Source organism: Anser cygnoides, chromosome 10 (assembly GCF_040182565.1).
Source record: "Anser cygnoides isolate HZ-2024a breed goose chromosome 10, Taihu_goose_T2T_genome, whole genome shotgun sequence".
In the NCBI taxonomy this organism is placed as follows: domain Eukaryota; kingdom Metazoa; phylum Chordata; class Aves; order Anseriformes; family Anatidae; genus Anser; species Anser cygnoides.
Window position 1 is genome coordinate 14,339,255 of NC_089882.1, and position 21,731 is coordinate 14,360,985.

Genomic DNA, 21,731 nt, shown 5'->3' on the forward strand with positions numbered 1-21,731 from the left:
CTGTCTGCACCGTGTCCGGGCGTACTGTTCTCGCAGTTACAGCTTTGTAAGGAGAGCTCCTGTAGCCACTCACCTGCAATCAGCAGGCTTATCATTATCCAAAGACCTTTATTTTCTATTATCTTTGTGCGTTTTCACATGGCGCAGACGTTAATGGTCCCCCAGTGATTTTTAAGATGTGCTCTTGGAGCCTGGCACCCTTCCCAACAGCGGCACGCAGCGTGCCGGGCGCCGGCTGGCTTCACCCGTGGGAGGACGCGTGTTAACACCAGTGCTCGTGTGGGGAAAGTTTGGGGACCCAGAGCAAGATGATTCTGGTCAGAGAATGCTGAGCACAAGCAGGTTATTGCTTTTGTGAAAGCCGTATTATTCTTGTTCAGTACCGAGTGCTGGTACCGGTTTGTGCTGAGGCCGTAAACGTTTTGCAGCAATAGCTATGAGTCTGCATTGGGTGCTTTGTACCTCGCATAGTACAGCTTGTTCGCTCTCGTCACGTCATGCTCAGCAAACTCTGTTTAAAGGGCCAGGTCGGACTGGATTTACATCAGCACAGCTCTGCCAAACTCCGTGCCAGCTTCCACCAACCGAAGCTCTGGCTCTCAGATGTTTTCAGCTATTTTTTTTTCAGTCCTTTCTGAAGAGTTTTAAAAAATGCAATTAAATGGACAGTAACACTCAGCAGCTAAGCATGAAAAGCTGTTTATCTAAGGATATCTAAGTACTTGACAAAGGTGGGTAATTCTCACAGTGCCCTTTTTCGCAGGGCGGGATGCTGGCATGCGGAGACAGCGAGCGGTTTATCTGAGTAACGGAGTCGGTAGCAGAGGTAGTAATTAAAACTCCGGTCTCATGACACCCAACTCTGTACTGTAACCACTAGACAAACTGCCTCCTGGAACCGTATCTCATCTCTATCTCCCTACATATGCACAATAAAGCCTTTGTAGTATATGCTGTACACTTGCTATTGATAGTTGTATCAGCTGAAAGATAATGCTTGCTCTTCTAACTGGCTGCGAGTGTGTGCTCCGTGCAACCTCAATTATCTGAGCATAATGGGGAGTGGTGGAGAATTTGGGATAATCAGGGTTTCAAATGATGGAGGGAGGGTTTGGTGTAATTAACAGGCATGGTGGGACGCGACGTGTTTGGGAGAGCAGGTTCAGATAGCTGGTGTGGAGCTGCGCAGCCAGTTAACAACCCCTGTGCTGCAGTTTGGGATGTGTTTTTGGTTTTCTTTTTTCTTAAAGGAGGTGTGTCTCTTCCTCGCTTTGTTTCAGAGAAAAAAAGGACAAATGCATTTCAAACATGTTGCTAGTATCCCTTTAAGATCGGTGAAGGCCGACAGCAGTTATTAATGTAAAACCTCTTCTATATGGGGGCAGTTTAAAAACACAGATTGATAGGTACTGTGCACCCAGACCACGGTGGGTGGAGGCTATGTGGGTGGCTCGGAGCCTCTGCAGAGGAGTAGGACCAGAGAGCATCTGAAAAATAATTTCCCTGCATATGCCGTAAATACCACATTTTGAGTGTGACCCAGCCGTTAATGAGCTCCATACAGGCAAACGGACACAGTTACTGTAGGGATGCATTTGTTTATAAAGATAAAATGCAGGAGCCGGTAGCTGCTCACGTAGCATCTTTCTGCTGCATGTGCTGACCTTCTTGTGACGGAGATCTTTACTAATGTGACTTAAAATACATTTCACCAGGTCGTTTCGGCAAGCCTCACATCCCTGCTTGCTATCTGTAAGAGCTAATCTGTCTCTAAAAGCAACAGAGTGAAAAGATGGAATAAAGTTTGCAAAGTATGGCACCGAGAGTGACTGACTGCTCAGCTCTCACCGTGCTCCGTGCTCAGCGTAGCTTGCTTTGGAGCCAGCCCTGTCCTCTGCCTCACACCAGCCGCAGAAATTAAGAGCAGCCTTCACTCCTGGAGCTCTTATGAACCAACAGATGGGTGCAGGTAAGGCTGAAAGACCTTCAGGAAGGAATTAACTTGGTTTGTTTTTATTAAAAATAGTGTCAGATAGAGGATGGCTATTCAGCACTGAGCAGCCTCAGAGTTCATCTCGAAGCATTAATCTGCTCTGAGACTGTGGTGTTATGTGGCCCCTGCCAGAAACACACGGACGAACTGATTAGGACCAGAAACACGGCTTGGTTTGTATTTTTTTTCTCAGCTGTTACCTGAGAGCCAGTGTCCATTGACATCTGGGAGCTGATTTCTGGCTTCTTTTCTGAAAAAGTCAGTCCAATTTTAGGTGCTTTAAATTATAATCTGTACTTTTCCCCCATAGTGTACAGTGGCTGGAAGTCATGATCTCATCAGCGAGTTTAAATGCCTTAAAAAATATATATTTTTTTTCTTATATGCTTCAGTGCTTACCCCAACGTGCATGTTTGTGCAGGGAGAGCGTGCATATTTATTATTTTTAATGCAGTCTGTATATACACACACATGTATGTAATTCTCTTTCTATTTAGACACCAATCTGTAGATGTGTATTTATGAGGACTTGACATAAACTTCAGTGGAAACAGGACTGACCCCAACATTTTATGTTATTAGGAGGAACAACTGTTCACCCTTTAAAATGCCTATATTTGGAAATCTGATTCCAAACTCACACTGGTTTAACTTAATTTTGTGGCGTTTCTCCAGATTTTCATAGCCAGTGGAAGCGAGGACAGGATCGAGAGGAACGCTCGTGCTCCTTGAAGGTGAGCGCCCGTCCCGGCACGCTCGTGCCTCGGCCGCCCCAAGGGATGGAGCAAGCGTGCGGCTTCGGCCCTGGTGCAAGGGATGCCCTCGTGGTCCTTCTGCCTCTGGATCTGGTGTCTTTTCTTCTCATCTTTTTCTTCCTCACTGCTTTGATCGTTGCAAGTCCCATCTATCTTATTTAATTTTTTTTTTCAATATCTGGTCAGCTGCTTTTGTGGGAATCTCGTGCTGCTTTTTTTTTTTTTTTTCCTGGGTTGTCTCGATCGCTTTGGGGATCATTTTGTAGCCCATAAAGCAGCGAGATAAAGCACAAAGGGCCCTTGATAAAGCCCGAGTTTTGTTTAACAGTTCAGATAGTGAAAGTTTACAAGAGCTGTACTGGGAAAGCTATGCTGTGAATAGAGCTATTATTGCCATTATCACATTGTTTAGACTGGTGGGCCAAAACACAGGCATTTCGTATTTGTTTAACAGCTTCATCAAGCTGTATATTTGTATTGTCCTTTGGGCTGTGTTGTCAGAGGGTTGCAAGCGGCATAAGAAGAAGTATCAGCCGTTCCTTGGGGGATTTGGCGGTCCAAGAAGTCATTAATTATCGAAGAGCAGAGACGAGGCGCAGAGGCAGGGCTTGGCTCTCCCAAACTTGCCGGAGCTGGGCTTTGGGGGCCGATAGAGGGCAGCAACCTCCTGCCGCTGCCGCTCGCCCGGCGCCGGGGGCCCCCGGCCGCCTCCGTGCGGGGCTGCGGAGGGGGTCCCGTCGTGCGGGGGGGGGCTTTTGGTTGGGGGGAGCCTCGTTGCCTTCCCCCGAAGTAAGAAGCGATAATAACGATCTAGAAATAATTGCAATAATAATCTAGAAACGATTCCGAGGTTGCGCTGAAGAACGGCCAAGTCAAGGTGCGCGTCGTGTTCGTAGGTTCCTGGAGAAGCGGCTTTTTATTTGTGTAGGTACGTGTGAAAACGAAGATGATATATCATGTTGTGCCTAGATCTTGAAACAACGATATAGCTGAAATTACACGATTGATTCTATGGGTTATTTCAGCACTAAGTATTCTCCCATTTTCAGTACATGCAGCTATTATTAAAAGCTAATATTAAATATTAATAGTAGCAGCTAGTATTAAAAGCTAATGATTATTACTTTTTTTCCTCTTTGCCTGCTTATTCAATCCTTCAAAAAGAAAAAAAAAAAAACAACAGAAATGCATGCACAAAACAACCCCACCCCACCCCTTTTATATCCCATGTGGGCTCGTTGCTCCAATTTTGGTACCGTCAGTGCCTGGCTCCGGGCTTTAGGGGCCAGCGTGAAGGTGAGCAGCTCGCCCCGCAGTGTCTGTGCTCTCACCGGGGCTGTGCAGGCACTGCGGGGTGAGCAGCAGAGAGCACGGAGCAGATGGTTACAAATGGGTGCTGCTCCTCACTTCCATGGTTTGCTGTTTAAATGCACTTTATTGCACCTTTTCTGCAGTTCATTGCGAGGACAGCCACACTAATAATCCTTATCCGACACAGGAATCCCCTCCTGGCTCTCAGCTTGATGCCATGGCTGGCGTTCTGCTGCTCTGATTTGTTGACTTTGATATTTTTTAATTACGCTTCGTATTAGTTCTTCTCCGAGTTGCTGGTGCGGCTTACTTCTGACCACCACCCGAGACCGAGTGACAGTTCCTATAACGTGGTCTCATCGTTTTCCATGGCTATGTTGTTTTCAGAGCTCACCATCTCAGCAGAACGTGCGCCTTATTTCATCGGGGCTCTTGCGCTGCGTGGCAGCCGTGAATTCAGAGTGAGGAACCCACAGAGAGCCTGTGTGCATGTGTCGCTGGGGGGTTAGATGCAGGCATATTCCTTAATGCACTGAGAGCATTAGTTCTGATCTGCAGTGCTCTGGAAGCTTTTTTGAGCTATTTTTTGATGATGGCTTGAACTATTCCTCAAACTGAAAGTGGCTGCTGTTCCTATATTTTGACAGCAGCTTCTAATACATGGAAGCCCTTCCTGGTATTTAAAAAATCAATGTATTGCATACGTGCTGAGTAGCGAGCGTGATTCTTTTCGAAGTTCTTCTGTATTGTGAAGTAACAATGTTTTATACGTGAAAAACAGTACAAGCAATTCCTCATAACTAACACGTTTGCTTTAAACAATGAAGCCTTCACTCAGGCACAGTCCGGTGTTCGTTAGCGAGTGAGCACAGCGCTGGCCCCAGTCAATAAAAGAAGTTTGCTGGTGGCAGGACTGCAGAAGAGGGAAGTCCATGTAAGTATATGATGCTTGTTCTGGTTTTTATTTGCTTGCTTTGGGGCAAAATATTGTCCCTTTGAGCAAGTAATTTTTATTTATTTTTAAAAAAGATCTAGCCGTGCAAGCAACACTGAAAACTTAGTGCTGAGCCTTGGTCTTACCGGAGTCATTCCCATCAACCTCACTGTCTCCGTTCATGGGAGTAAAGGCCACGGGAGAAATCCCACACAGGAAAACGTATTCTTTGCCCTGAAAACCTCGTTATCTTATACGATCCAGGTATAAACAGTTGGTTCATTCCCGAACCGCAAAGGGCGAAATCCTGCCTTTCTTACTCCAGCGGGGTTTTGCCAGGGCAAATGCGCTCCTGGCTGACACCTCCGGTGAGCTCAGCGTGCACAAACCCCGGCCCTTCAGCCCTGATGGAGCCCGTTTGATCTGCTCGTTTATTGCCAAGTGGTATCAGCGAGGGAGCCGAGCGCAGAAACGTGACCACGCTGAGTGCTATTTGTTGCGCTGCGTTATCTGCAGTACCCGTGTTATTCTAGAAACTTTTTCTCCTGTCTGGAACATTTTGCTTCAGCAAATGAAGAAGGGAAAAAAAAAATTGAAGAGACCTTCATTTGGTGGCATAGAAAATTTGCATAAAATATCGCTCTAAGCATTGAAGGATCTTATTACATAGGGTTTTGATGATAATCTTTGTTGAAATAATATTTAACACATGCTGCACTTTTAATTAAGTATCTGAATAATCTCAAATTAATACCAGAGGTTTAAAAATAAGTTTTCATTTTAGTGAACTGTAACATAATAGCGAGCTGCACGGCAACCCCCTCCTTTACCCTTTGATTTAATTAAATGCCCTTCTGTGTGCTTCTTCGCACTTCAGAAACGCACAGAAAGAAAGCAGCCCCAGACATTTTAGTTAGCATTTTACCACTTTTCTTCTCCCTCCGTCTCCCCTCGCGTACTTGCCCTGCTCCCCGCAGGGCTTTGATTAAGGTGTTTCTTCAGGGGTCGGCTCGCCTGGGGCTTGGCGACTGGCCTGGGTGCTCGGGAAGGGCAATTACATGGGGTCGCCTCGGTGCTGGCGTTCTGGTGCCGACGTGGGGGTCCCTGTCCGGGAGCAGCAGCCCGTGGCGGGGGGGAAGCGTTGGGTTTTGTCCGTGCTCGCGGCGGGGAGGATGCAGCCTGCGAAACCCCGGGGCGGCTCCGCGCTGAGCACTCCGCTCCTGGAGTTTGTAAGGTAAAAAGGGGCTTAGCGGTGTCATGGTTTCCGAGAGCAATCAAACCATTGCAAATAAATTCGCGTTTATTCTATTTATTTTTTCAAATTAAAAAGGCCTGATCCAGCCAATTTGTTTGCCTTCCAGTTAGGCGGCTGTGACAGTCACCGCTTCATTATTCCATCTTAAGAAATCCCATTAACCAAAGGAGAGAAAAAAAAGACCTCACTTAGATTCGTGTCAGCGAAATTGTTTTGCCGACGCTACCTCGCTGCGAGAGCGTGCGCCCAGCCGGAGCGCGGCCGTTTGCTGCTGCTATGAACACATATTCGCAATTTGGGAGCGGGAGGATGTGAAGCAGGCTGGCTTTTGAAGGCTTTCTGTTAGATTTCCCCTTTATCCCTTACCATCTATCATTGTAAAGGAGACATATATAACTGCCGCGCTTTGTATATTAAGGGGAGCTGCCTGCTTTTTCCCTCTGCGGAGATAATGACGCCGAGGGTTGTTGACTGCTGTTATCTCTGATGACAGCCTTATCTGCATGGCTCTGATTCCCGCTCCCGGAGTCGCAGATATATCCAGTCCTTCGCAAACTGACCACTGCTCCGATTACGCCTGGGCACCGAGCTGCTCGGTGGCAGGCTGGAAAGCCAATATTTGCGGGCAGTGTCGTTTTTAACCAGTTGTGTTGCTTGCTGTGCTCCCCTCCCACCTCCAAATGCAAACCGTTGGAGGGAAATGCTGGGGGTAAAGAGGAATGGGAGCATCTAAAGAGGGTCAGCTCCAAGGCAAATGCCCCCCAGCCCTCGCCAGCAGCCTCTGCGGGTGCAGGAAGGCGATGAGCAGCTGTTGAGTGCTGCCAGTGCCTTCCCTGTGCTGGGAGCCCCCCTTGCTGATGCACCCAGGAATGCTATTTGCACGCTGCACCCCTCCCAGCTACACCGACTAGGAATCCAGGAGTTTATTTTAATTCCTCTAAACATAATAATCTGCAGTTAATTGGCTAACATTCACCATGCCTCGAAGGTGCGGCACGCTGCAGTTGTTTGGCAGGCTGAATTCCTGTCCCTCGGAGATCTCAAAGCAAATTTCAAATATTTATGAATTTAGCCTCTTAATGCTCTTGAGAAACAGCCCTGTTTTACTGCTGCAGAAAGTGAGATTCGGAGATAGCGAGCACGCTTGGCTGGGCTCACCCGGAGCCTGCAGTGCCGCCAGCCACGAAACCCAGGTCTCCCAACGCCCCCCGCTCATCGTACCCAACAGGTCACCCGTGTTTTACCCTGCAATCCTTAAAAATAACATTCTCCACAACGTGGGTTTCTGCAAATCCTGCCTGGAGCTGCACAAGGTTGTGTCGCATGTGGAGCCCTTGCCCCGTGCTTTGCGCACGGCCGGATTTCTGCTTGTGAGATTGTCTGCTCTTTCTCAAATATAGGGCGCATTTTTTTTTCTCCCTGTCATACCTTATAATATATGTTTCAATCTGAAAACTTAGACCAATTTTACTGATACACGATCCAGCCTGTCTTTTCCAACTTGCACCTCTTATGTCAGTGCTCTTCATTCTGGGCTCGTCTGTGTTGCAGTTCGAGGCTACCACGGTGAACTACAAAGAAAAGCGTTACTGGAAATGTGCATCGCTGAAGTATGCTGATGCTTTTTTCCCCTTCTTAAAAATGTATTTTACTGGAAAACATGGCAAGGGGAAGATACTCATTTTGCCCTAAAAGTTTTCAGGGATGTTTATTTTTCCAGTGCTTCAGAAGAAGGCAAAGCCAGACAATTTTTTTTAGCACTGAAGAACAATTATTGATTTGAAACCATAATTTGTCCTGAAAAATCACTCTAAGTTTCATTTCTGGTTGAAAAGGCAGCAATGTATAACTGAAAAGTTTGGGTTTGAAAATCGTTTTGGTTTGAGAAGCCATTTTTGTCACATAAGAAGTTTTTGCCCCACTCCCACGAGCGCGATGTGCGGGCACCGAGGGCTCGTCCTGCGCTGCTCTGGTGGCCGACCTGAGGGGCTCTCTGCCTGAGGCATGTAAACCAGCCTACTAGGAACGTTGAATTAAGATTGTAGAAAAACTGTTTGGGATGGCATTCAGGAAATTCAGTTGCAGACCACAGCATGGAATATTCTTACGCGCTTTGAAGAAGTGCTTGGGTATTAATAACGTGTCTGTTTTTTCCACTCCAGTGCTTCCAGCTGGTCTAACAGGAGCGAATGCCTCACCCCGGAGCTGTTGCCTTGCTGCTGTACGTGAGGACAGAACAGGTCACATGCATAACGCTTGTTTTCCAAACCTGTGGAGGACTGGAAGGGGTTGGGGTGGGCAGCGTGACCCCGTCTCGCTGTGGCTGTACCACTCCTGTAGCATTCCCCGTCCCAAACTCTCAGAGCACAGCATAGGTGCTAGTGTTTGCAGCATGCCCTTGGGCACCGTTGGTCCCCAGGCTGGCGGACAGGGAAGCGTGGAGAAGCAGCCAGACTTCCCCAAGTGGGGTTACAAACTTGAACCCCTCTTCCCTCTGGGTGGGTCTGGGGCTCTGGCTCAAACCCACTGCCGTGGGCAGACTCAGAGACCAACCCCAGCAGCAGATCAGGCCGTGGGTGTCCTGGCTGCTGGCTCCTTGCTCATTGCCACCGGGGGCAGATCCATCCTTACCGGAGTCTTGCCAGCGAGGGTGGCACTGAGTAGTAGTCCCTGCCTGGGCTGAGCCGTGCACGCGGAACGCAAAGCCCCCTGCTAGAGCCAGGGGCTCTCTCTGTGGGGCTGCACTGCCTCAGCTCACAAACCAAACAGCAATGTCATCATTGGAGTGCACTGTTCTATTCATGAGGGTGGTTAAATCCCTGTCTTTCCAGGATAAAACCTTTTTCTCTAATTATTTTTCTGTTGTGATCCCTCTGTGTGCCATCTCTGGCCACAAACACAGTCCTTTTTCTGTATCACTTTCAAGCATCACCATGGATGTCTGTCCCACGCCACTGTGATGGGAGGATGCCCCTTGTACCCTCGGGAGGGTGACAGCAGCAGGTTGTGTGCAGTGGCCAGACCTGGCTGCAGCTGCGTGTCCTGCCAGAAGCCCACATCTCCCCAGCAGGAGTTACATAGGCCCGTGTGCTCCTGTTCCCAGCCGTAATGTGGAGAGAGGCTGTGTAACCTCTGCCATCGCTGTACTTCACTGCAGCTCACAACATGCTTCCGTGTCTGCTGACAGGTGATTAATAAGGAGGTTAGTAACCAATGTTATGGGTCAAATCCTGCTCCAGTTCCCCAGTTCATGCCTGACACAGAGGTCGCTGCCAGGAACAACTCCCTGTGTGGCTGCGAGCTGGGCTGGACACTTGGAAGTGAAGTCAGGACAGGCAAAAAGGAGGTTGGATAGATTTGACCTTCACCTGGTAGAAACATTTCTGAGGTCATGAGGTGCACTCCATAGCATTGCAGAGGTATAAAATCATCTCCCAGGTGAGTTGTGAGTGGTCCCACAGAGACTGATGAGGAGGTTTTGCGAGCTGTTCTGTCCAAACCTTGGTTTTGTTACGTGAGGTGCTTCTGACACACTTGGACAAAATCTCTGAGCCTCGGATGGTGTTGAGCAGGCAGTAAATGCCCACTTGCTGTGGGGGAAAAGCAGCAGTCCTTGGAAGCATGGTTTCCATTTAAACTTTCAGAGGGCTCCTAGTTCTGGCCTGGCAGTGTTTATCTGCGCTGAGTGTGAATGGGAATTGGAAAAGAGGAAAGAGAGAATGGCTGCTTTTTAAAAAGCTAATTTAAAAGCAGGCGCAGTCTTCTGTAGAGATGATTCTGATTGTCCAGAGCTCTTTTAAAGGGACAAGGTTAAATGCATTTGTATTGAGAACGTGGGATTAGGCACACACACAAAATGAACAACATCTTCTTTATTTATTTCATACTTAAATGGCCAAGAGTGTAAGTCAGTCAATTCCTGATGATTTGGGAATGCAAGGGGATTTTCTGTATTGTTTTTTTTTTTTTTTATTTCATAAAGCTTTTTATCTCTGGCTTTGTATATTAGCTATTTCTACATTGCCACCAACCTCCTCTTCCGTCCACCATCCTTCTGTAGCCAAGGGGGTTGAAATTATGCGTTGTCTGTATGTGGCACAATGGGTTGGAAGCTACAGGTAAAATACTTGAGTCTGTTCCCATGTGCCTCAATTTAGCAGTATAAAGCTGCTTCGCGTGGGAAAGGCTGATATTCATACTGCTATTCTACACCCGATCTGAAATGACCAAGGGTTTAAAACAACCCTGTGAAGCAGGGAATTGCAGTATTATTTACAAAGTGCTGATGCTTTGGCAAAAAAACATGAGCAGACCCAGTTCAAACTGATTACAGTCTCTATTCAGTGCTGTCTGGAGCAGGACTGCCTTTTCTTGTATATTTTTACTGTGTGATTTTAATCTTGGCCGTGTCCGCTCATTGCCATTGTAAAAGGGAAGGAATCATAATAATTTGAAGAAAAAGCCTGGGGAATTGGGAGTTTTTTTATTGACAGCTTTATAGCTGGAGAAACTGAGGCATGGAGAGGTCCTGGAGGTTGATGGGTGAAGAGAGCTGGCAAAAAGCAGTGTGGGAGCTGGGGAGGGCACCCAGAGGATCTTCAGCTGGTGGAGTTTGCCCACACATCAGCAGCACTTCTGGCCAGGGAGCTACGGGCTGGAAGGGGACCGTGTCTGCCTCATGAGTTAAGGTTTGGTAGCTTGGTCTCTGGTGGCACAGGGCGAGGAGACTCCGGCTGCTCATTTTGCAGAAAATCTGTTTGGAAGCAGCTCAGCTTAGTGCTCCCTTTGGATGAGCACAGCCAAAGGACTTCAAGGGCTCTTCACGTGGACTCCAAGAAAGGGAACCCTGGTCTCAGACTGCACACCAGTGTCCAGATATTTCCCGTCAGTGGAGTCTCTTCCTTTTAAAAATATATATATATTAATTCCGGCTTGTCATGCACTGTCTGTCTTCTCTCAACAGTCTGGCTTCGCCCTCCCACCCTTGCGTTGGTGGTGTAGCTCTCCAGATCCTATCTTACCTTTCTGGAACAAACATCCTCTCCTCCTTGTGCAGGCCGGGCCAGGAGCTGTGCTGCAAAAAAGCCGCGTGTCGCTGCGCTCAGACGAGCTCTGAGTGATGCCAGCTGAGGATCCCGCTGGTTGGATTCACTGCTGAGGAAAGACCAAGAGCTGAATACCCAGCACAAGGAGGGTTCTGTCTTATGTGCCCGGTAGGCTCGATCAGCACACAGATTGTGTTCTGCTGTTTCTTAAACCCAAACCACTAAAACAGATGATGTAAAGGAGCGGGGCAGGAATGCTGTGTTTGTGGCTTGTTGCTGTTTATATAGCGCCAAAGTTGGGCAAGGCACTTTAAAAACAGGCATGATGGCATGAAGTACTGGCCCTAATTAAGCCGGACAGTTTTGGTGGTGATTTTAGGGGAATTGGGATTGCCCTTTCACAAGAAGTTTCTGCTTTAGGTTTAAATATTGCCTCAAACAGAGCTTCAGCAGGAAGGGGGTGGACCCTCTGGGTAGGATTTGGGGCTGGAGGAACCCCCAGATGGTGAGGATGGGCCCTAAGCACCGCAAAACTGGGCTGCCCGGGGAGCTCCCTGTTTAGCAGAGCCATGTCCCAGTAGACCTATGACTTCAAACACTCTGATTAAACACTTGTTATCCACATAGATTGAAATACCACGACAAAAATAGTTTTCTGCAACCAGGACCTACATTTTCTGTACATTCCTACTCATTTCTTCGTTCCAGGTTCATTCTTGGCAGTGAACATCCCCCGATTCCTGTTCAGAGTGGAGTGGGCTATGCTTTCCCCAAATCCTCGGGTTGAATCACAAAAAATGTGTTATTTCCTTGCTGCGGTGTTGTCCAAGATTTTAGAGGTCGTGATCTAACACACCAGCCAAAACAATGACCTTGGCTTGAAAACGAGGAGGCTTTTTTGAAGGGTTGATTGAATTGTTGGAGTTTTTTGCCGGCTGTGTCTGAAACCGTTAGGATACTTTTACATTTTCAGGCTTTCCCCAGAGCTGTTCACTTTTTCAGCTGAGGAACGTGGGACTATTTGTGCTGCACACCTTTGTGGTACCTGTTTCAGGTGCTTGAGTGGTGAAGCTCCTCTTCCAAATTTCAGCATTTCTCTGGAAGGAGCATTTGGAGCCCAGCCTCCCGAAGCTGGGCACCCAGGTCAGTTTGTGAGCACCCCTCACCTCCCTCATCAGTTGTCTTTGGGAGCTAAATCTGAAGCTATATGGGGGAAAATACATATATATATTTTAAGCTTCATGGTAACAACATGAGCTGACAGCATGGGAAGCTTGTGCTGTTGGGCTAGCTCTTAAAACCCAGGTATGGGGGAGAGGTCCCAGCAGAGCTGTTTCTGGAAGGGAAAATGCTGCAGCAAAATGCTCTAGGATTGGAAACTTGATTTTTACACCAGCCCCTCTGGCTGCATTCTTGCCCTTGTCTGGTTCCCATGTCTGTTTGTGCCAATGCATTTCACTGGCATTTGCTGTTGGTACCAAGTAGCCTTGATGTGGGTAAACATCCCCCCTTACCCCAAAACGGAGAGAGCTGCTAATCCAGCTGAGGAGCCAAGTCCTGTGCCTGCATTGCCCCCAGTCCCAGAGAAGCAGTAGCCACAGAATGAATGAGGGTAGGAAATTGCCTTAAATTTATTTGAAAGAACCACAATTTGCTCATGGTTGCTCCTTAGCCGTAACAGGCGGTGAGAGCTGTTGCATCAACTACTTCTCCTGGGCTGCTCAGCCTACTCGTGTGCTCCATGACCAGAATGAACACGCCTGCTGGTCCCGGAGGCTGCAGATCCTGCCGCAGGTATCTGTGCTCCGTGACAAGTCCTACGGGTCACACCAACCTGGGAGCAGGACCCAGACCGATGTTCTCCCCAGACCCAAAGCAGTCCTGGAGCACTGGGGCACAATAACAGCACTGCCAAAGGGACCAGCAGGCTGGCAGAGGTATTTCTCTTTTTTACGGCTGTCTGTCTGAAGGCTCAGGTTTGTGCCTCACAGATGCAGACACAAGAGACCAGCTTGAGTGCAGTTTTATCAGCTGGAGTCCCCTCTCATGCTCAGCGAGAACTGCTGAGGAGGATTGGGAAGACCCTAATGACTAAGCTCTATGGTACCCCCCCCCCCTTCACTGTTTTGACATCTGTCTAAAGTTTCTTTTTGTGTTTCCCTTCCAGAACTGAAAGGACATCTCATGGAGCACCGTGACCTGCCCTTGGAGGGCTCTCCTTAGACTGTGACTTCATGCTCTGCTATCTTATCCGAGACCCCTACATTTGGGATTTCCCATCCAGCCTGTCTCCCACTGAGCGCTTTGGAGCGGGTATGTTTCTGTAGCGTAGGGCTGAGCAGTAGGGGAGCAGTTTCAGAGCACGTGTGGGAAGGTGTCCTGTGCAAAGATCGCCCTTATGCACCATTCCCCAGCCCCAGCTGGCCATTTATGGTGCTTAGTATTTGCCAAACATAAACTGAAATAGGCCTTGAACAATTACGTTGGCATTAGCGCGTTTTTCCCCAGCCAAGCAGCAACGGCACCGCGGCTCCTGTTGCAGAGCATGCCAGCGCTTGGAATGCACTCCTGCCAGTATCCCAAATAAATCACTCCTTATCCAGCCCTCCTCAGTCCTTCTGGAGGCTGCAACCCTGAAATCCCATCTAGTCCTTTGGTTTCCAGGTAGTTTGTTGAGTTCATTGCTTGCTCTCAGGCACAGCTGACAGTCTGAGGCAGGACATGTCCCAGAGCCCTTCTGCTCCGAGGACTTCTGCATTGCCAACGACACGTCAGGGGTCTGTGCTTCCTTGGAGCCTTGCCTAGCAGACAGAGCATGCTGCACGGGTTTGTGCCCTCTAACCTTAGCCCTCTAATCTTTTGGGTCTGAAGAGCCCATGTTCCTATAAAGAAAAGCCACACAGGAGGTAAAGCTGCAAAGTGCAGGGGCTTTGGAGAGCCTCTCCTCTACCTCCAGAACTGCCATACTGCAACAGGAGAACTTGACCAAATCTCCTTGGCAGTTTGGATCTGAGAGCTGGGAGTTACCCAACTAACTTTACTTGGCTGAGGACCTTCCTTACACCATCTATCCCTTGCTTGTTTTGACTTCCTTGCACCACCAAGGCGCTCCTTACCATAGAGGATGTGGGAAACTACGTTTTGATGAATTAGGAGTGGCTGCATGGGGCTTAGAGCACGTTTGGCAGAGCCAGTTTCCAAAGTACCAAAACCGAGTGGAAGGGGACAGGTTTTCCCTGTGAATGCTAGGAAAGGGTGGTGCGAGGTGCAGCTGGGACTCGCTGCCATGGCAAGGAGTGGAGAGCACTGCCCGGGCTGGGTGGCACTGCCTTGGTTTCATGGTCTGGGACAGGATCCTGCTGCTGCCCTCGTGGCACGGGCACGTCACTGCTGTCCCCAGTGACTTCCAGCATGTGGGAAAGCTTCTGAAGAAGACTTGAAGACTGACTCAGAGGCTTTAAGAGAAGACTTTCTCCCTCTCCGTGGGCTTTCACTTCTCCACAGGGAGAGAGCAGAGCAGCGGGCACGAACTGCGGGGGCTCAGGGCTCTGGGAAGCCCCTGAAAAAGGAGGATTTGGTCGCGGCTCCCCTGGGTGAGGGACACATCCTTCAGCGCTCGCAGGCTCCTCATTGTCCCAGGAGGATAAAGCAGGGTGGTGGCAGGGGCTCGGTGCCGGGGCTGCGGGTGGCACCAGCCTGTCCCAGTGGGAGCGCAGCCAGCCCCGCTGCCCGGGCCTCCCAGCCACGCGTCCCTCCTCGCTTTGAAGCCCGGGTGGAGCGAGAGGGATGCTCGCTGTGCCTCCTGCCTGCTGATGATCCCTAAATTAAGAAATGCAAATCAATTCAGGGCCGATTCCTTTTCCAAAGACAACTTGCCTCAGTTGCTAATTCCCTGCATGGCTTCTATACAGACCCCTCACAAGCACCTGCAGCTTTTTTTTTTTCTCTCCCTTTCCCCCTTTTTTCCAGGGAGGGGGGTGGCGATGGGGGAGTTATAGAAAATCTTTGTTTTCTCTGGTGCGATGAAACTTGCTTTGCTCTTTTGCCTCCTTTTCTTTCCCCTTTCAACAGAATAAATACAGCTGATCCAGCCCCAGCCCCTCCGCACGTGCCAGAAGAATAAATCGCCCGGCTCGCCCCCAGCCCCCTCCCGTTAATTCTTTCTCCTGCTGCTGTGTTTGCTTATTCTCACTGCAGCTGTAGTGCTGGTCGCAGGCGTGAGCTGACCTATTGCTGGCTTGTTTGGCACCAGCTCTGCAGAGCCACCCCCCGAAAAAGACTTTGAAATCAACTGTTACAGCCTTCCCTAGGCTTCTTCCCCCCCCGATTTTCTTATTCTCATAGCACTTGCTGCTTTTGTTGCAGTGCAAACACACACGCACACGCGTGCGGAGCAAAGCGGAGGGGAGCAGAGCCCCAGAAATACTGCACTGCCCAAAGTCCACGGGTTAAAACAAACATCAACACTGCGTCAAATAGTTTGCCCGTAAGAGCCTTTTGTTATGAAGATAAGCTTGTTATCTCTTTCATTCAGATTTTAATCTGACAGGTCATTTGCATACTGCCAGCCGACTTCAGGGTGTGCATTAGATCCACTTTGCATTTAAATCCTCTGTCACTCAGGCAAATAAAAAAGGGAGGGGAGGCTGGGGGGGGGGCAGCGAAGGACCTCTTTCAGATCCTCCCAGTTATCGCTATTACTTTTTTGTTGATTGCTGGTGGAATTGGTGGCAGAAAAGTTATATCCTGGCTCTTGGGGCTCTGCTCGGGTTTGGGGCATCGGACACCCCCAGGCTGTGAGCTGCATGTGTGGGGTCAACCCTTTGCGAAAGGGCCTACTCAAATGCATCTTCAGGTCCTAACTGTGCAGAGTCTTTGCCCACAGAGGTCAATTTGGGGAGCTTAAAACCTAGGGCTGCTCAGCGCTCAGTCCTGCCCTCAGTCAAGCCGAGCCTCCAGGCTTGCATGAGATGGGATCAAGCCCTGATAAGAACAGGACAAGGAACAGTGAGCACCCTGGCCATGCTGCAGCCAGCAAGGCACCTGTTTACCAACATCAGTATAAACATTTCCTTAGTTATTCCATTTGTTTTTATGTCTTTCTCTCTCTCTTCTCCATGTGAAGCCTGGTCCTGCACCCTCACTCCTCGAGCAATGCTGTGTGCGCAGTAGGGATCCCCGGGACAAGGCTGCTCGTACAGGTAGTAGGGTTGGGTTGTGTGACCAAAGGACATGGCCCACGGGATACAAGTCACCCCTGGTGCAAATGCAGGTCAATGGGGTTGTGTGTCTCTGTGGGCATGGAGAGATACAATGATTTTCTGGCATCCGTGAGGTACCATGGGCATTTAAAACAAAACCAAAACGAACAAAAACAGTTGGTGAAGGTGTTATCAAAATGCCTGGATCTGGGGTTCTTGCCCCAACCTGAAGCCTTGCACCTGCCCTTTCCTGTAGGGCAGGGGGAAGGAGGGTCCCAGCCTGTGACAGCCCAGGATACGCTGGCAGTACTCTCTGGGGTCCTGGCTCCCTGCAGGGACGTTGCGTTGCTCTGTGAGGGAGTACAAGCAGGGATTTCAACTTCGTGATTTGCTCCCTCACACATCTCCTATGCTTGGGCACATTGCCTAGGCTCCCTTTTGCCCGGCAGGAGCAGCACCAAGCCCAGCAGAGTGGCTCCTGGTTGTCCCACCGGCTGCAAGCACCCGATCCTGCTTGCTCCTGCCCGCACCTCCCTCGCCGTGCTGCCTGCACCTCCCCGTGATAGAGGAACAATGACCCGGGACAAGACCAAACCCGGTGTGGTTCTCTTTCCTCCTTCGGCTCTGCTGAAGACCACAGGAATTACCCCAGGGTAAGTGAAAGGCGAAACCGCGAGCCTCCTCCTCCAAATACAATGGAGAGTCCATGAGATAAGGCCACAGTCCCCCTACAGAGAGCAGGTCGGCGTCCCCGGGATCGTGTCCGAGGCCACGGCACATGGAGCCCCAGGAGAACGTTTCCTTCAGCCCCAGCAGGGTTAAAGATTGGATCTGGGGCAATTAGTATATCCAAAAGCAGGGCAGTGAATAGCTGCAGGGCATTTATTCAGCTCTAATGTGACAAGTTTAATTCTCCTGTTCAGAGTCAGTTATTTTCTTACATATATTAATTATTTGAAATAATTCTCTGAATAACATCTAGAAATAATTCAGGTAATATATCTTGATAATGAACCTGTTGCTACTGAATGGTTGAAATTTCAGCTGTGCTGGTGACTTTGGCTTGGGTGAATGTTCACACGGCATTGTTTCTTCTCTTAAATAGTAGTACGTGACTTTCAGATCCAGATTCTGGTCTGAATTGCTGTGTTTATGAGGTCTCTATTATTTGCCATTTCTGTAAATGTTCCTGACAGTAAATGCCTTTGTTAGAATATTATTGGTAAAGTAAACATAAAAAGCGTGTGAATGAAGCCAGAGCAAATTTCAGCTATTTGTTTCAGCAGTTAGGGGAAACAGCTTCCAAGACAGGTAGCCACCTCCGAGCCTTCAGTGAAGCTGCTGGGAACAGGGTCTCTCTGCCCAGCTGACATCAGATTTTCCAATTTCTTGTCAAGCTTTCTTAGGGTGTTTTAAAACATATGTCTATTTTTGTTGCTTGCAACCCACAGTAGCAAATCTTAATAGGCAATATCGCACATAATGCCACACACAGTACTGTAAGAGCAGTGGTGCTCACACTGCAGGCTGCCTTTGCTCCGTGGTGCTTGTGGTGGGGCAGGTGCATGCCTGAGCACCGTGTGGTTTGGGCTGGGTGTGCTCCTTCTGCTGGAGGCGTTGTCTTTGGAGATGATGAGGACAGGGCAATTGAGATGTCCGATACGTTTGGGGGCTCTCAGGTAAGTAACAACACTTTGAGTTGTTTATCACCCAGACAGGATTTCGGTGACTGCCGCATCCTGGAGGAGCTGGCTGATCAGAAGAGAACACCTTGCTGGTGCTCTCCTGGAGCCGGAGCACAGCGGTGAGCGCTGGCCAGGTGCTGCAGGCGCAGCCGTGCTGCCGGAGCAGGGCCAACCTCCACTCCTGCCCCTGGCAGCCGGGGCCATGTCCTCCCAAACGCAGGAGCACTGGAGTTTTGGAAGACTTTCCTAGCCAAATTCCAGGCCTCTTGGCCAAGGCTGAAGTGGAAGGGAATGGCAGAGATGCCTGTATGCAAATAGGGAAGAGCTGCTTTTGCGGTCCAGTTTCTCACTTGTGTCCTAAAACTGACGACACTTAAGACCCCTGGACTAAGGGCAATGAATACAAAATGAGAGCTCTGCAAAATCCCCTGGTTCCAGGCCAGCTCTCTTGCTTCGCTTTGCTGCTCCTTGGCATCGGCCTTTCAGCCAAGTGAGCAAGTCAATGGCAAGCTTCATTGCCAAAAAATCTTCCTCACTGTTTTCCGTATAGCTAATGAGAATGCAAATGGGCTGGTTTTCTAGGCTTGCTTTTGCAACCTCCGCTGCTTCCTTTCTCTGCGTGGTACCTAGGTGCTTTCCTTCTGCCATGAGATCTAAACACATTGTGCTGGCTTGTAGGTTGTCCTCACAGAGCAGAGGAGACACGGGGTGTTTGGGTGGCAGAGCTGGGAAGGTGTAGCAAAGGAGGAACCAGGAACTCTCAAACACCTGCTCCACGTGGTCCTTCCGTGTGCCCTCCCTTAAAGACAGACCAGATTAGAATTAAAAAAGCAGGTCAGAAGCAGGTTTTTCTTTGAGTTAGACACCATGTCATTTTTCCTGCTGCATACAGCAACCAGCCCATGGCTGGGCAGTGTAGGGTAGCTGGCTCTTCTCTTCCAAACTTGCATTAATAGCGTTGCTTTTCTATACCTAAAAAAAAAAAAAATTTCCATCAGGCTCATCATGCATTATCACTTACAGCTTTGAGCCCGGCAGAAACTGGGGATTCTGTTTGCACCTCTCTCTGTGTTTCCATACAGAAGAGCAGAGCCTCTCCTGCCCAAACCCTCTTTCCCCAGCTCTGCCTGGGCTTTCTCTGGGGATGGTGTCACACACCATTACAAAACCAGCCCTGGGTGCTTTCCAGCTAGCCGAGCCTGGCCGGAGTCCAGCCAGTGTCCCCAGCCCTGGCTCCCAGGGACGCGTTCCTCGCCTGGCTCCCTTTCTGGGGGTGTTGGACCAGAGATGAGAGCTCGGTAGCTTATGGGCATTGTCGCATCGTCTGTCCTGATGGGCACTCTGGACTCTTCAGGGACCACGGGACAATTCAATAAAAAGACGCAGCGCTGGAATTTTTTCCACACAGACACACGCTCTTCATCCCTAGACAATGCACAAGCGCTGCAGAGTGAGGCGAAGCCTCCTGAGCATTGCCCTTTTCTCTGCTCCCCCATCTGGAGAATGTCTCCAGATTCGCCTCGAGTCTTTCGGGGAGCCCAGGTTCCTCTGGCTGCGCCTTCCCACCCCGGCCACCAAAGGGCTTCCTCTGCCTGGAGAACACGGTCTTTTTTAAAAGCAGTCTGACATCTTTCCTTTGTTCCTGGCTTTCCACTAGGATTTTCCATGATGCAATCCCGTATGGGGTTACTGGCACAGAGCTGTTAAAAGTCAGTAGCTGCGCCTGGAGCAAACCCATTGTTCTGCCAGCACAGAGCCCTTCAATGCCGCTGACTCCTGCGTGGCCTCGCTCCTGCTCCCTGGCACCGCCACGCTCACTGCCAGAGGGACGTCCTAATCCGCACCGAGGGCTGCAGCCGCCAGCGCCAGGCACAGTGCGAGGAGACGGTCGTAATTAGATGCAGGCACGGCCACCAAAGTGTCACACCTACCGATGGCACCAGGCTCACCACAGCTGAGGACCGGGCCGGGGCTCACCCGATGTGCCTCGCTTCCTTCGTGGGCCGCTGCTCCAGCAGAGAAGGGCTCCTTTGGGAAGGGAAGCGAGAGGCTGTAGCTTTTATCCTTTTAGAGGAGCAATTTGCAAGGAAAACAATGCAGGATTCTCTGGAATAAGGAGTATTAGCTGCATCATCTTTTAAAAATAATTCAGTCAAGTGAATGTTGGCCGGGGATTAGCACCCTTGCAGGCGCTTGGTTTGTAGCAAGGGGATGCTTGCTGAGATTTATTGATGTTGGGGATTGTTTCAAATGCATAGGTGACATCTAATGCCAGAGCAGCTCTCGGGCTCACTAATGAGATAAGTCAAAGGCTCTACAAAGTTTTCAGCAGCATAGCCATTAACCCCGAGATTATGATATCCTTTGTGTTTTTCCAGCATGTCTTGCCAAGCCTTCGCCTTAAGCAGAGGAAGGATGAAAAATGCAGGGCCAGAGATTCTCTTACAGCTGAAAACCACTGTCTGCTGTGCTGCTCCCTGGGACAGAGAAGAGCCTGTGTAGAACAAGCAGGGAAACATCTCTACCACCCAGCACAACCCTTTTCTTCAGAGTGGGACAAGTGGAGAGTGGTGGAGGGGAAACGCGGTCCCTGTCTGGGGAGATGCAGCCTTGTCTCCCACCCTCCTCTGCTTTTGATTCTTGGATGTAAAGGACTGGGAAATTTAAACTTCAAAAGGGCTTTTTAGGTAGTTGCATTGGATGCCTCTTTCTTCCAAGCAGGTCGTATGTGGGAATTATTTTTGTGGTAGTAGTGAGGTTACCATCTCTACTCTAAGCAGCTGCTCTTAACTGAGGATTGCACAACAAAAAGAGACAGCTCCAGCAGTATTTCTCCAGGACTGGAGATCGCAAAAATCCCCCAGCTAAAACACTTGTAGCAAATAAACAAATGCAGTGTAAGTGTTGCTGAAATGCTTAGTGACCTTACCTCAATGTGGCTGAACTGTTGCACTGAAAGAACCTCACAGTGTATTTTCTGTCCCTCTCATACACAACATGAAACACTTTTTTTTTCCTAGAAATTTCCTTTAGCTTTAATTAAATCATTAAAAATAAAACAAATAGTATCTCCCTCAAAAGACAGTCTTGAGTTGAACAAAACCTCTTGTTCTGCTCCAGGTTTTTGAGAAATACTGACTACACCAAAATGAAAACCAATGTGTTTTGAATATTTGAAGAAAAAATCCTGTTTCCTTTTATTATCTGTAGTTCCTTAATGAAGAAAGTACTTCCACTTGAGAGACTTGGACAATGATTTGTAGATTTTTTAAAAAAAAAAAAAAAAACTCATGGTGCTAGAGGTTCCAGTATCAGGGCAGGTGCTGTAGGACTGCCCTCTAAACTTCACTTGGAGAGCTGAAAGAACCAAGGCATTGACTCATGTGGGAGCGAGTGAATTGCTTCCAACTTTCAAGGAACAGAACCAAATATCTGTGATAGCAAGATAATATCCACTGTTATTGCTAGAAACATGATTCAGTCTCATCTACATACGGAATAAACAGTTTTGGCCTTCTTGCAATGATCCAAGCACTTTGTATCACCCATTTG

General features: G+C 49.0%; 1 long non-coding RNA gene across 9 annotated transcripts; it reads left to right on the forward strand.

Annotated features, from left to right (window-relative positions):
* Positions 1-240: 240 nt before the first annotated feature.
* LOC125183948 (uncharacterized) lies at positions 241-21,710 on the forward strand. Of its 9 annotated transcripts, XR_010833968.1 has the most exons (10): positions 241-1,969; positions 2,669-2,727; positions 3,586-3,676; positions 4,887-4,993; positions 8,411-8,488; positions 11,305-11,461; positions 12,267-12,436; positions 13,461-13,606; positions 16,925-17,147; positions 20,558-21,710. It is a non-coding gene; the product is annotated as an uncharacterized lncRNA (long non-coding RNA). The 9 variants fall into 9 exon arrangements; XR_010833972.1 differs by lacking the exons at positions 241-1,969; positions 2,669-2,727 and adding an exon at positions 12,966-13,230 and having other exon boundaries at positions 2,923-3,676; XR_010833970.1 differs by lacking the exons at positions 241-1,969; positions 2,669-2,727 and adding an exon at positions 16,419-16,494 and having other exon boundaries at positions 2,923-3,676.
* The last annotated feature ends 21 nt before the right edge of the window (positions 21,711-21,731 follow it).